At 38.5% G+C, this 12,146-nt stretch overlaps 1 pseudogene; it reads right to left on the bottom strand.

Moving 5' to 3' along the window:
- Nucleotides 1–10,542: 10,542 nt before the first annotated feature.
- On the bottom strand, nucleotides 10,543–11,015 carry LOC109677583 (U1 small nuclear ribonucleoprotein C-like; annotated as a pseudogene).
- Between the last annotated feature and the right edge of the window lie 1,131 nt (nucleotides 11,016–12,146).

Raw genomic sequence — 12,146 nt, 5'->3', positions numbered from 1 at the left:
GCTTATGTACAAGAGTTTGGAAGAGTGAATTCATTTGTGCTAAAACATATTTTTTCAAAAGGTAAAATCATGTACAAATATAAAAATGAATATGCCAAATGTATGACTTAACTTCCTTAACTCAGGGAACCAGTAAGATATCACAGCTAACTCAAAAGAGAATAAAAAAACACAATGCAGATATAAGCAATTAGGAATGGTGAGATGAATTTACAAAGAGATGAAAAACTATTCAATATCCAAAGGACAAAAATGACTACATCTCCCTAGAACACAATTCATTTGCATTGATGTGGGCAAGGAACATTTGCATTCCAATCAATTTTACGTAATTTATAGAGTTGTAAAATAATTCAAGAACAGTGAAAGTTGAAGATAATCTGGAAAACATGTTAGTCAGGATACCCAGTATTCTTTTTCCCTACATCTTTAAAGTTTTCACAATTGTTGCTGACCCATCTTACATACAAAAAGTATAAATAATTTATCCTTGTGAACTATAGCCCATTAGGGGAGGAGTGGAGGTTTTTGGGAGAGCTAGGCCATGAAGGACCTTTTGTGTTATGCTAAATCTTGGATTTCCTTCTGAAGGTAGTGGAGAAGCCATTGAAGGACCTAAGTATAGGGCTTTCTCATGCTTCACTTGAATATTACTATTAATACAGCAATCTATGTTTAGAGAGATACTTCTAGAGGGTATGTTGTGAAGTTCTCTTAGGCAGGTATTTCTATAGAGTGAATGGAGATTAGGTAGCCATCTGCAAGGGTACTGTGTGGAGAGTACATCAATACTAAGGTTTAAGTAGTACCTCCCCTTAAAAGCGAAAAAACTAACAAACAGTCAAACATCTACTTTCTATTAGTTGTCTGTTACTGTGGAACAAATTACCCCAAAATTTACTGGCTTAAAATAGCAATAAATATTTGTTCCCTTGCTTTTTCTGTGGATCAGATATTCAGGAGAGACATAGTTAGGCTCTTGTGGCTTGGTATCTTTGAGGAGATTGTAGAAAGATGTTAATTGGGTCTGCAGTTATCTAAAGTTTGACTGAGGCTGGAGGACATACTTATAAGTAAGGTGCCTGACTCATAATTCTGGCATCTTGATTGGTGGTTGGAGGCTTCAGTTCCCCTACATTGGCTTTTTGCAGAGCTGCTTGGATGTCCTCATGGCATGGCAGCTGACTTCCCTCTGAGTGAGCAATCCAAGATAGAAAGATCCAGGTGGAAGTCATCATTTTTATGACGGAACCTCAGAAGTAACATAGCTTCATATCTACCACATTCTATTTATTAGAAACAAATCAGTTAAGTGTGGCCCATATGCAAGTGATGAAGAATTAGACTCCAACTTTTAAAGGAAGGTATTTCAATGAAATTACTAACATTTTAAGTCTTATGTGCTTTACTTTAACTTACCCTTACCAGTTATTTACATATATATATATATATGTATACCATCTATACATCCCTTAAAAGTTAATTTGCATTTCAGCAGACTACAGGCTGCTATTTTAAAATGACTCCCCTGTGCATGGCCACTATAAGTTGACACAATCACAGGTTCCCTTTGTTCACCATCCCCAGATACAGCAATACCCGTACTGTGTTTATATAGCCCAGTGTCTACAGGATAAACATGCATAAGGACAGGCTACCATCCTAACTTCAAAAGTAATGTGTTTATTCACATCCAACTCAAAATCAGGGTGAATTGTAGGTTTTCAACTGCATTTATTCCAAGAGAATCTATTAAGGCCACAGATTTGTCTTTTTTAATCTCATGCTAAAACTGCCATATAACTTGGGGTATGTATTCATGTAAACAAAAGGAATGTGTTGGATTTAGATATTCAGCTCTAGATTTTGCCTAAGTGGCTCCCATTTTGCTTAAATGTCAGTGTAATTAATACAGTTTCACTTTTGATGTCTTCATGTTTGGATATGAAAGAATTTGGGAAGAAGTTGCATCTGTTTAATAAGCAAGGCTAATAAAGGAAATGCAAATCAAAATTACACAAAGATTCTACCTCACCCATGTTAGAATAGCCATCATTAGCAATACCACCAACAACAGGTGTTGGCGAGGATGTGGGGGAAAAGGAACCCTTGTACACTTCTGGTGGGAATGCAAATTAGTACAACCACTCTGGAAAAAAATTTGGAGGCTTCTTAAAAATTTAAACATAGATCTGCCATATGATCCAGCAATTCCACTCCTGGGGATATATGCAAAGGAATGCGACACAGGTTACTCCAGAGGCACTTGCACACCCATGTTTATTGCAGCACTATTCACAATAGCCAAGTTATGGAAACAGCCAAGATGCCCCACTACTGATGAATGGATTAAGAGAATGTGGTATTTATACACAGTGGAATTCTACTTAGCCATGAAGAATTAAATCTTATCATCCACAAGTAAATGAATGAAAATGGAGAACATCATTCTGAGCAAGGTTAGCCAGGCTCAGAAGACCAAAAATCATATGTTCTCTCTCATATGCAGACTTTAGATGTAGGGTGAATACAGCAATGTGATTGGACTTTGGTCACATGATAAGGTGAGAGCACACATGGGAGGTACTAGGATAGGTAAGAAATCCAAAAAGCATGATAGCATTTGATGTCCTCAATGCAAAGGAAATAATGCAGAAACTTTAAAGTGATAGAGGTCAATAGGAGAAGGGGATCAGGAACCAGTATAAAAATCAGAGATGAATCAACATGAGTTGTAACACATTTGTACATGGAAGTAATGCTAGGAATCTTCCTATATAGCTATCCTTATCTCAACTAGCAAAAATGCTTTGTCTTTCTTATTATTGTTTATCCTCTCTCTTCAACAAAATTAGAGATAAGGGCAGAACAGTTTCTGCCTGTAAGTGAGGGGGTGGGGCAGGTGGAGATGGAGGGGGCAGAGGTAGGGGAGAGAAATGACCCAAACATTGTTGCACATATGAATAAACAAATAAACAGGAACATCATGAGAAGGATGTTATAAGAAAAGAAAAGAAAAAAATACAGGATATGAACTTTAAAAAAAATAAGCAAGGCTATTACAAGAGGGGAGAGGAGATACCATATACTTGCTCTTGGGAGAGTATTGCCAGCCAATATTATCCATTGTCTCATGCCTGTATTGGGGTCCTGATGACAGGTCCCTATGATCTTGTTTACAACAGCTTCCTGCTAAGAAACAACCCCCTGACCATATGTTTATTGTTGGCTGAGAGCATCCCTCCAGCAGTGAGTTCTGCTATGCAAGGGTGTTTCAATTATCTAAAGGGATATGGCAGAATTCTCAAGCTAGTCACTAAAAAATCTATCTTAATTCATCTTTATTAAACTATGTGGACCTTAGTAATTTATTCAGGGGAGAAAGATGATAGATAGGGAGTGGTTGTTCAGAAACTGGTAAAGAGTAGTTCAGTCAACTCTTAAACTTGGCAATTGACCTGAGAGTGAGAGGGACAGAAGTACTCTTAGAAAGTGTTTAGATCTCTGTCCTTGATCGTCTTATCTCTAACCTCCCTTTGTGGAATTTTTGGGAGGTGCTAACTTCCCTAACATGACAAGGAAGGCAGAAGTAGTTCTGCATGGCTCCTTTTAAAAATTGAGCAAGAAAAAAGTTTGCTTAATCTTGGTATGGATCAGGTATAATGTTGATTGATTAAATTCTGCAACACAATGGAAATAACCCTGAAATGTCTTTGAGTTTCTATGTTTAGAAAACAAGAAATTACATGATGGAAGTCAAATCGAACTTCTTGCCTTTGTACTTACAAGCAAACCTGGTTATTGAGACAAAGGCATAATATTAAATGATATTAAATGTTTGATACATAAGTAGTGATGTAGGAATTTGATTTAAAAAGCCAAATTTTGATTTAAAAATATATTTATTACACTTATTTATGACCTCATTTAGTATTAATCTAAGAAGATATAGCCCTGACAATTGATTTTTGTATCTTTCTGTTGTCATTGTTGATGGTATTTAGAGAGAAGGTAATCCCTAACAATATGCTGAATGGAAAATTATTTTCAAGGAGGATTGTGTATTAATGTGTTTGATGCTACTTTCTATTTCATGAGAGGTCCCGAGAACTCCCATGCTCATAATAAAACATGTCTCACTTAATTCTCTCTGAAATCCCCCTAAATAACTTCTCTTTACGGGTCTTCTGTTTTGTCACTGATTAAGGCATTTTGGTAGTCTCATAATGCACTAGAGCTTTTCAATTTATTTGATTAATCCAGGATTGTCAAGGGATTTAAGGAATCAGGATTTGAAACAGATCAACTTGCAGTGTAAAAGAAGAGATTATGAATAGACATCATTGACTTTTTACCTTTAAATGTAGGATGTTAAAATGTGCCAGCCCCACTTTTCCACCCCTCAGTGAGTGAAATACTTTTGGACTTTGTGTTAAGTAGATTAAGAATTATTTCTTTGAGCCAGCATTCTGCCTGGAATCTTCACATTTCAATCTTTGAATTGAGGCACATGGATGGTGCTATTCTAGGTGGTTCAACCCATATAGATTAGGCCACAATAGGCATGAGAATATACCCCATTTTGTTTATCTACTCACCTGTTGTTGGACTTTCCTCTCCCAGTTTTAGGCTCTTATCAATAATGCAATTATGGACATTTGCATAAAAATCCTTCTTGCCTTTTATTTCATTATAAAACTTTATCATAGGAAATTTCAAACATGTACAAAAGTAGGGCTGGCAAAGTGGCTCAAGTGGTAAAGTGCCTACCTAGCAAGCATGAAGCCCTGAGTTCAAACCCAGTACAGCAAAAAAAAAAAAAAAATAAAGTGAAAAGTGACATAACAGCATAGAAAATTCTCATACGCTCATTGTCTAGGTTTAACTAGGTTAACAGTAAGGCAAGTTATGGATTCAGCATTAATCACATTCAATTTAACTCCATTTAACATTATACATGAGATCTAAAATGGTGGCTAAGGTAGGGAATCAGACCTCCTAAGCTCCATGACTCCAGAAACCTACTTGAGACACTGGAGCCACACTTGGGTAATTCTAACTGCTCCTAGCCAAAATAATAACTGCCATCATATTAGGAGCAGACAAAATTCAAAGCAGTCTTTGATCTTTAAATCAGCATTTAATTGCACCTAACAGCCACAAAAATCCCTCCCAGCACAGCCAGCAAGGTGTGTCTGGCCTTTGGCCCTGTAAAAAATGTCCTCTGTTGCTTCTCTCTCTCTCTCTTTTTCTTTCTTCTCCCAACAAGCAGAAGACAGAACATCAATCAGAATCAAACCCTGCAACATCCTGGAACCCTAGCCCGTGGAAAGCCTCCCTATGCCAGGTCGCACTGAAAACAACACACCATTTCTACCCACCAGGTGGCTACAAAGCTGCCTGCATGAGATCGCAGAAGAAACAAGTGAGCATCACCCGCTATACACAGCTCCACTACCCAAAACCCATCCTATCCCACCCTGGAAAATAATCCAGCCCAGCCCCTGGGTAGACTAAGCCCCCCCCCCCAACAAAACTGAAAACCATAAACAGCAAACTTAGAGGTGGGAGTGGAATGCTGATCCTGCCCTGGAGAATGGGTGAGGGGTTGCGTTAGGGGAGCTGATCTCTCACTACTGAACTGTCAGAGTTGGGGCAAGGAACTGAGCTCTCAGTGCATCATAAAGCAGCAAAGGCTGAGAGCAGGGGCAGGTCAACAAGCCAACCACCTAGAGGAGCCAGTAGCACCCAGCAGAGATCAGGAGAGGCATAAAGGCTGAGAGAGGGAGCAGAGCAAAAAACTAACCTCCCAGAAGAGCTGCCAGCACTCAGCAGACATCAGGAGAAGCACAAAGATTGAGAGGGGGTGGGACAACAGGCCAACCCAAAGCAGGGAAGGAGGTGGATCACAGAGTTGACCTCTAGGACAGAGGGCAACATTCAAAACTGATTTGCCCCACCTTGCTGGGGGAGGACCTGACCAAACAGAGATGCAGCTGAAGAACAACACAGCTGCCACCTGCTAAAAACAGCTCTGACCACCCTGCATGAGCTGGCAGTCTGACCTCATGTCAAACTTCAACTATCTTGTGGACAGAAGGTCCAAATATCACTCATAAGCCAGAGACAACATCAGAGTTTCTGCTTGAACACTAATACTAGGAATAGACACCTAAGAAATAACTCCAGAACTTTTATTAATAGACTAACTTTCTGTGGTTCCTGAACCTGGTATTTTTTTATTGTGCCTTTTCCCCCCTCTTTTATTCCTGTATTATTAACTCCATCATCACTATTCTCTTATCCCTATTCTCATCCTCTTCACTCTCCCTCCTTCTTTCATACTACAATCCATTCTTTTCCTTTCCAATTACTCTTTCTGTCCCTTTTCAGCCACACTTTCTCCTGTCTTCACCTCCCCTCCCATCCTCCCCCAACCTGTCACCACACTACCCCTCCCTCCTACAAACTTACCACCTGCTGACTAGCCTACTGTACCAACTGCACACAACCCCAGTCCCCTGCAATCCCTGACACAAACACCCTCCACTACTACAACAGAAATACACCCAAACACACACAAAGACCACAAAGCCCAGCAGCCCCCATACTTCTTAACCCATCCACCACCCTTCCCCGCCTTTTTTAGTGCCACCTTTACCAATTCCCCAAAATCTATAACTAGGCTAATAACCATTATCCACACCCCCAACTTCTACTGTTTATAGATATTATCATCAAGGGGTTTTCTATAGAATATGTTAACAACTGGTCTGGTATTGAACCTGTGAACTTGTTAATGCTAAATTACACCTCAAGACCAGGATCAGACAGAGCACATCAAACTAGCTAACAACCAAGTCAGCCACAACACAAAAATTAAATCAGGGAAAGAATTCAGGCAATCAAATCAAACAACTAGCCAACCAAAAATAGAGTTGCACAGCACCAAATGGAGCAATGGGAAGAAGAAGAAGAGATGGAAACTACTCTCCTCAAAAAAATAATTCAATACAGGATTCATTGGGAAATGAAGAAAATGGATACCCAGTTCCTGACCTCAACAAAACAATGACAAATGTAACTAAGGAACTCAGTGAAGCCCACACACAAAACAAAACAAGACAAAACAAAACCCTCAAAGAAGAAATCTCTGAGAAATTCATGGAGACTTTATTAAACATGGTTAACCAGAATGTACAAGATGCACTCAAGAAATTTCAAGATGCCAAAAATAAAGAACATGAGATGACACAGAAACAAATAAAGGAACTAGAGAGGACCTCAACAAACATCAAAGTGAAGCAGAGGATACTTAAACAGAGAGATTCATGAATTAAAGAGGATAACACAAGTTTTAAAAGAGGAGTTGAACAAACATATGGAATACCTCAGAAGAAAGAATCAAACAGAAATCCTGGAAATAAAAAGTCCCTTTAGTAAACAGAAAACACAGTGGAGGGCCACTCCAACAGACCAGAACAAGTGGAAGACAGAATTTCAGTGCTAAAAGATAAAATAGTAATTAAAGAAAACACAGAAGAAATCTTAGTCAAACAACTCAAGAGCTATGAAAGGAATATGTAAGAACTCAGCAACTCCGTCAAAAGACCAAAACCTGAGAATCACGGGCATTGAAGAAGGAGAAGAGGTGCAAACCAAAGGGATACATAGCATATTCAACAAGATAATAACAGAAAATTTTGCCCATTCAGGTACGAGAAGCCTCCAGGACACTAAACAGATTTGACCAAAACAGAACCTCCCCATGGCATATTATCATTAAAACGACAAGCATACAGAATAGAGAAAGAATATTGAAGGTTGTAAGAGAGAAAAACCAAATAATATAAAAAGGTAAACCAATCAAAATCACAGCAGATTTCTCAACTGAAACCTTAAAAGCAAGAAGGGCATGGAGTGAGGTATTTCGGGCACTGAATGAAAATAACTTCAACCCTAGGATATTCTACCCAGCAAAACTATCATTCAAAATTGATAGGGCAATAAAAATCTTCCATGATAAACAGAAACTAAAACATTATGACCACTGAGGCACCACTACAGAGGATTCTCCAAGGAATTCTGCACACAGAACACGAAAGCAAACAAAATCATGAGAGCACAGGAAACATAAAATCACAGAAGAAGACAAGCAATCAGAGAGTAGCATTGATTTGACTGCATGCAATCAGGCCCTTAAACAACAAAAACAATAAATGGCAGGAATCACCACATACCTATTAATATTAACACAATGTTAATGGACTCAACTCCTCATGAAAAGACACTGTTTAGCAAACTGGATTAAAAAGGAAGATCCAACATTTTGTTGTTTACAAGAAGCCCATCTTATTGACAGAAATAAACACTGGGCTAGGTTGAAAGGCTGGAAGAAGATTTACCAAGCCAATGGCCCCCCAAAACAGGCAGGAGTAGCAATACTTATCTCAGACAAAGTAGACGTCAAACTTACATTGGTCAAACAAGATAAAGAATGACACTTCATACGAATAAAAGGGGCAATACATCAAAAGGATAACAATTATCAACAATATACACACAATTTCATCAAACATACACTAAAGGACATAAAAGCACATATAGACTATCACACAGTGGTAGTGGGAGACTTTAATACCTTCCATCACCAATAGATAGGTCATCCAAACAAAGAAATCCTAGAACTAATTGACATCAAAGATCAAATGGACCTACCTGATTTCTACAGAATATTTCATCCAACTTCTGTACAACATACATTCTTCTCAGCAGCCCATGGAACTTTCTCTAAAATAGATTACATCTTAGGGCAAAAAGCAAGTCTCAGCAAATATAAGAAAATAGAAATAACCCCCTGCATTCTCTCTGATCACAATGCATTAAAACTAGAACTCAACAACAAAAACAACAGCAGAAAATATGCAAATAATTGGAAGCTGAATAACACATTTCTCAACAACCAATGGGTTATAGATGAAAAAAGAGAGGAGATTAAAAGTTTCCTGGAAGCTAATGAAAATGAAAACACAACCTACCAGAACCTCTGGGACACAGTAAAGGCAGTCCTAAGAGGAAACTTTATAACCATAAGTGCATATACTAAAAGGACAGAAAGTCTCAAATGAATGAACTAATGCTACATCTGAAACTCCTAGAAAAACAAGAGCAAGCAAAATCCAAAACAAGCAGAAGGAGAGAAATAATAAAAATAAGGGCCAAAGTTAATGAAATAGAGACTAATAAAACCATACAAAGAATCAATAAGCTGGTTCTTTGAAAAAATAAACAATATTGACAAGCTCCTGGCAAATATGACTAAAATGAGAAGGGAAAAGACTAAATTAGCAAAATCAGAAATGAAAAAGGAGAGCTAACATCAAATACCATGGAAATTTGGGGGATTATCAGAGACTACTTTGAGAACCTATGTTCCAATAAATTGGAAAACCTTGAAGAAATTGAAAAATTTCTAGATACTTATGACCATCCAAAACTGAACCAAGAAGATATTAATCACCTAAACAGATCTATGACACACAATGAAATTGAAGCAGCAACAAAGAGTCTCCCAAAAAATAAAAGTCCAGGACCTGATGGATTCTCAGCTGAATTCTAGCAGACCTTCAACGAAGAATTAACACCAACTCTCCTTAAATTTTTCCATGAAATAGAAAGGAAAGGAACACTGCTTAGCTCATTCTGTGAAGTCAGTATTACACTCCTCCCAAAAGGAGGAAATCCAAGTGGCCAAAAAACATATGAAAAAAGTGTTCACTATCCCTGGCCATAAAGGAAATGCAAATCAAAACCACAGTAAGATTCCACCTCAGTCCTGTTAGAATGGCTAACTTCAAGAACACCACCAACAACAAATGCTGGTGAGGATGTGGGGAAAAGGAACCCTCATACACTGTTGGTGGGAATGTAAGCTAGTACAACCACTTTGGAAAACAATAGGAGGTTCCTTAATAAATGAAACATAGATCTGCTATATGATCCAGAAATGCCACTACTAGGGACATACCCGAAGGAATGCAACTCAACTTATTGCAAAAGCACCTGCACATCCATGTTTATTGCAGCACTATTTACAATTGCCAAGCTATGGAAACAGCCAAGATGCCCCACTACTTATGAATGAATCAAGAAAATGTGGTATTTATACACAACGGATTTTACTCAGCCACAAAGAAGAATGAAATTTTGTCATTCAGAAGAAAATGGATGGAACTGGAGAACATCATCTTTTTTTTAATGTTTTATCTCCTTTATAATACACAAAGAGTACAGAGGGGAGAAAAAGGGAACACGTCTTTACCTATAAGAGCTGACAATTTTGTTTTCACATTTCACAATACAAATGAAAACTGTTGCTTTTTTTGTACCACGTCTCCTCTCCAAAACTATTCTTTTGATAAGAAAGTGGAGAAAGTCTTCCTTGTCATGCTGTTGGAAGACACCCAGAGTCACAGCACCAGGATCTCCTGGTGAAGTAGAACAAGTAATCTAAACTGATAGAAGGAGGCCTCCCCTCAATCCTTATCTGTCTGGTCAAGTCATTCCTGGTCGAGTGGGCACCATCATGGGATAAGCTGGAGGTATCATCATTGGAGGCCCAGGTGTCATTGGCATGTGGCCTCCATGGGCAGTCTCATTCTAGGAGCAGGTCTCACTGGCATCACCCCAGGAGGAGGACCCATCATTGGCACCATGGGAGGGCCTCCTGTGTAGGCTGCTGGCATCATACCTGGGCAAGGAAGACCCAGGAGACTGGGGGGTTGACATCATTGCCCCTGCAGGAGGAGGAGCAGAGAATGAAGTTGGAGGTATCTTCCTTATTGAAATGCAGCTGTTGTTTTGCCAGTCAGGCTCTGAGCCTCCTCTTCCATCCATTTCTGATAGTAGTCTTTCACATTCTCTTTGCATTTCCTACCAATGCAGTGTATCTTTCTCGCAGATGAGGAGTCGTGGGTGAGGTATGTGTCACAGTAGTCACAATAAAACTTGGGCATGTTGCTCTGCAGAGAATATCATCGTAAGTGAATTTAGCCAGGCTCAGAAAGCCAAAAATCGCATGTTCTCCCCCATATGTGGTAATTTATTGGACATGGTCACACACTAAGGGGAGAACATGCACCAGAGAAATAGGGAAAGGCAAGGAAACATAAAACTTGAATGTGATTGATGTGCACCCTGTTGAGGAGTGAATAAAGTTATCTTAAGTTGACAGAGGCCACGATGGGAAGGCGACCAGGCAATAGCAAAGAGTTGTGGTAGAGATGAACCAATGTGGGTTGCAATACACAAGTGCATGGGAGCAGTGCTAGGAATCTCTCTGTATAGCTATCTTTATCTCAAACTGGCAAAAATGATATGTCTTTCTTATTATCTCTTATGTTTTCTCTTCAACAATATCAGAGAAGAAGAATGTGAAACAGGTTCTTCCTGGAAGCAGGAGGGAGGGGAGGCATAGGCGATGGAGGAGGTGGCACCAACAATGTATACATATGTAAGTAAATGTAAAAATGATAAAAGGCAAAAAGAAAAAAAATGAGGACTGTCTCAATTAAAAAAATTAGATACATATATAATCATTTATATTATGAGTCAAATCTTTGACCTTGTCCTTGGCTGAGCTTGCCAAGTGCAACTTAGATGGGTAACATCCCTCCCCTCTAAGGAGTGATGGACCTCTTCTATATCTTGATTGTGGTGGTGGCTGCATTTGTCAAAACTTCCAAGAGTGTACACTGTAAAAAGTAAAATTTCAATATATAAAGTATACCCAAAAGAAAACTATAATTCTATCATCCAAAATAATGCATACTTTTCTTCTCTATTTTGAAATTACTTGCAATGGCTTAATAAAAAATTAAATATTTGAATTTAGAGAAAAATGCCTCAATAACTTTTGGTAGCCTCATGGCTTATAAGCCAAATGCATTTTAAATACACATAATGTGAAAAATTTGAATTAGGTAAAGTTCAGTGATTTCCAAACTATTCTACACATCAGAATAACCTAGGAACTTTTAAAATCCTGAGGCTGTAATTTCTGAGAGTGAGATCCAGGTATCAGTATTTAAAAATTTTCTCTGGCGATTCCAATTGTATAGTCAAAGTTGAGAACCATTGCTATAGGT

This window comes from Castor canadensis, chromosome 10 (genome assembly GCF_047511655.1).
Source record: "Castor canadensis chromosome 10, mCasCan1.hap1v2, whole genome shotgun sequence".
NCBI lineage: Eukaryota > Metazoa > Chordata > Mammalia > Rodentia > Castoridae > Castor > Castor canadensis.
This window is presented reverse-complemented; position numbering and strand designations above follow the sequence as displayed.